We start from the raw sequence: 4,283 nt of genomic DNA, 5'->3' as shown, positions 1-4,283 counted from the left end.
CTACAATTTCATTTGCTCTCATCTGGCACACTAAAACATATTCCTCACTGTTCACAAGAATTTGCTAGAGTCTGGACCATTTCCTTCATAAATCTTAGGGGTGCAATAAAGAAAAATCTTTCACAGTATGTCACTGTGAATCTAATTCCATTAACAACTTCATTTCAACAGAAACTGTGGCCCCTCCAGATATGTGCTGCTGAGACTGCAGGATTTTCTTTTCCCCTTTGCATTACTTTTAAATACAGGCTCATACAACTGTACAGAATAATAGCACTCAAAGGGAAAAAAAACTGTTATAGAAGGAGTTGTAATCAGCAAAATTGCAGAAAAAGGAGAGTAACTGGATTATTTCAATAGTTTTTTTTATATTGGTATTTGCTGTATGTTTAGAACAAACATTTATGGAAATTAGATCAAGACTTTCTCAGACTTCCTGCTTCCTTTGCAACATTCTCTTTCTTCTGGTCTGAGTACTGTAGAATAGATTTAGCTCCATATTCATTTTCCACCTTTAGATCATGCTATCCAAAGGGCATTTGAAGGAGAACTGCACCAAATCAGTTCAGGCGAGCAATATCAAACTGCATGGAGTGAGAATCTCTTGCCACAGCAAATGTACTGGACTGGACCACTCTTTATATTTTGAATTATAATAGGTATTTCTCGCGCAACAATCAAATAACAGTTTGGACATCTGCATGGGAAGCTACTCCATTTTAACACTGTTTCAGGCATCTGAAGGGTAAATATCAATAAATACTGACAGTGAAAAGCTCCCTTATTTGACAGCAGCTACTGAACACATCTTGCTTCTACCCAAACACTAGCCAGTATAAAACCAGACACTGAAAACAGTTCAGCTACTGGTTCAAGTACAATGGTATTAATCCTCTTTTTACTCACCACAATGTAAACAGCTACGGTTAAAAGCAGCACTTGACCATGCTCCCTTAAAGTCAAATCTGAATTCACTTGCCCACTCCCAATGTGGCTTCCCCTCACTGTGGGCTTCAGGAAGGTGACCTCACAGTGTCACACTCAGACCTCTCATATTCCATAGTCACAAAGGGGCAATAATCCAGGGCCACATCTATGTTCCTAGCAGTAGAGATTAAGGATAGAGGGTGTATCACTTAAACAAAGGAATTAATTATTTATTCCATTACTGGCAGAACTCTGAATCTAACTTACACTTTTAAAAGTATCATCACCAGTCATTTAAATGAAGCTTTCAGTAAATGCCTGTGATCTGGAAAGGGAAAGTGCATCTCAGGAAGATTATAGAATCTCTCATTTAAAAAAAATGGCTACTATCATATCAGCTTAAAATATTGTTATGTTGCAATTTCTGAAGATTCCAAATAAAAAGAGGGCTTCTTGTGCTTAGCATGTTAGTGACGTATACTACAGAATATTGCTACAAAAAATACCCTACTTTAAAAAAAATAATAATAAGGAGAACAATAATTAGTTTTCACACTACTTATGCAAAACTGATACCCAGCTACACTGGAAGGGTGTAAGCAAAACATCCATTGTAACACTATAATGTGATGGAAAGCACAGCAATAATTGCAGGGTAGCAAAGTCTTAGGCTGCTGCAAGTAAGGATAAGCGCTAATACAGCAGCTATGTGTATAGACACAAAGGGGAAAAAAAAATCTGCTTACCCTTGGAAGGCCTCGGGCACTCAGAGATCTCCTCATGTCCACTGCCAGCTCTTACGTGAAGTCTGGGAAGGGGAGGATCCTTGTGGTACCCCTTTCCCATCATCCAGGTGCATTACATGCAATGGAGCTCCCCTGGGTTGGCCCTGCCTTCCACCAAGTGCTCAATCAGAGGTTCGAGCCATGACTTAGCATTTCTGCTACACCCATCAACATATTTTCCATTGCTAAATTACAGTCATAATTTCTCTTTGTTACTCCAAATCCTTTTTCAATGTTTGAACATACAAAATTTACTTCTTCTGAGAAGCACTGTACATACACTGGATTTTCATATTTTTGGACAGCACAACATTCCTTGAAATTGCTCCAAACCTGAGTAACAGATTTAAAATTAACTCCAGTCACAGCTTCATTCATCCTCAGTCGTGACCCAGCCCTGGAAGGGGCTGAAGATCAAAATCACCCCAGCTCGCATGTATTCTTATATAAGAGTGGCCATACTGGGTCAGACCAAAGGTCTATCTAGCTGGGTATCCTGCCTCTGACAGTGGCCAGTAGCAAATGCCTGAGGAAAAGTATCAACAAGGCAAGCACGCAGCAATCCTTCCCTCAGTTATGCTTCCAACATTCTGTGGTTTCAGGGCTTTCTCTGAGCCAGACACACAGAGTTTTGTAATGCTGGATTCAAATTCCCATCCCTTTACTTTCTGTAAAAACAGGAGAAAGAAAATGTTTCGCAGTTAATTAATTCATGTGATAAGCAAGATATGCTTTTTTAGCCTCAACACAATTTAAGTGCTCCCGCTGCAAACTTACATTTGTTTAGGCAGATTTCCATGTCACACATCTAGACACGAATACCATCGATCTTCTCATTTCGTTTGCTGTTTGAAGTTGCAAAGAATCCACAGTTTGTCCATAACAGATGCCAAAAGCCTAGAAACTTATTACACACTGCTCACAGTGTGGGTTCAGATACATTATCAGCATAAAAAGAAAAAGGCAAATTAGGCCACAGTAGGAGAACACATTTTTAATATTGCAGTCTGCAGCTTGCATCTCTAATTTAATGCTGCCGTTTCCCAAAGTTGTGCTGTATCATTCTCTGTTGCTGAAAGGAAGAGATGACAGTGAGCTAAATTTTTACAAGTAACTGGGCAATGCAAGTAGTCAGTCAACATGATGAATTCCAGAGGAACCTTCAGGGCCAAAGGGAATAAAACATTTTCAAACAATTCTTTAGGTATTTGTGCTGATGGAAATTAGGTATGGATCTGTTCCACGTACCAAACCAGGGAAAAGGGAGATTTTAGTGCATTGTTCCAAACAAACAGTAAGTATAAATACTCAACATCTGTAAGCCAAAGCTTCTAACTTTTTAACTTCTATAAACTGTGTGCGGTCCCATTGGTTACATACACACACCACACCTGATCCTTACCAAGAGGATTATCTGTGCCATTATGGCTTCTCTCCGGAGCTGATGGAGGATTACCTTACGTATCATATCTACTGTTTATTCCAGATATAACAGAATTCTTGAAAGTAGCATGAAAGAATTGCAAAGAAATACAGTCAGCAAGGAAAAATATGTTGCAGAACTTGTAGTTTCATGATATCTCTTTCCAAGACTCTGGTCATCTGGGGCAACTATGTTTTGCTTTCTTTAAGGAGAATCTCCATAAGCGATTAGTAACTGATATTAAAAGATACCTAAGAGAGAATGAAATTTTAAGACATATTTTTCTTATGAAGTTATATATTTTTCCATTTAGGAAGAAAAACACAAGATAGCTGATTTACATGATCAGTTTTGGCCTTGACAGATGGAAGCAGAAGGGGAAAAGCCCAGCACTTGCTGATTTTGAGCTACATAGATGTCCAGTTCCAATAGTTCCAGTACTCTGACAGTTTGCACTACAATTCATAGGTGATGTACTTATCAGAATTTGCCTCATGAAATTACTGATGAGTTCCTACACTGAGTGTTTACTTTGCTAATATTTAGAGGGTGTACATGCATGTGTCACAAGACCAGTCACCAATGAGGCATCATCTTCTCTGGCTGCTAGGGACAAAGTGGCAAGCACAGTAGAAAATAATTCAGAATTATAATTGAGCTTGTGGTTATTCAGCCAGCATTTCATTTAAGATGCTTGCAGCAAGTCATTTTAAGTTGTCCAAAATAAGCAGTCTGCTACCATTAGATATTTCCCTCATGCAAACGAAAGAATTCACATTACACAAGGCATTCAAAAGCTCTACATAATAGTCAATTTTAATGTCAGCAAATTGTTGTCAAAAATGGCAAAAAAGTAGCTGCTCTTTTTGATGGGTATTCAATATGTTTGGGCCTCATACAATTTGCATACATTACATACAATTTGCTGGACTGAACCATCAAGCAAGCTTCTAATTCTCATTTTTATCATTATTTGTTCGGGAATTATTTTAAATGATAAGAACCATTTAAAAGTTAAAAAAAACATTTGTCCCTCACACGGAGGAAGAACTCAGAATCTGTTCTTGGAAATACAAGATGCACAAAGGAAACGTCCAGTTGTTCCAGTTTCACTTTTTGGTTTGACTGTTCTGAACAAGGATGCCACC

Source organism: Coturnix japonica, chromosome 2 (assembly GCF_054131305.1).
Source record: "Coturnix japonica strain WE chromosome 2, WE-NBRP24, whole genome shotgun sequence".
Classification (NCBI taxonomy): Eukaryota; Metazoa; Chordata; class Aves; order Galliformes; family Phasianidae; genus Coturnix; species Coturnix japonica.
This window is presented reverse-complemented; position numbering follows the sequence as displayed.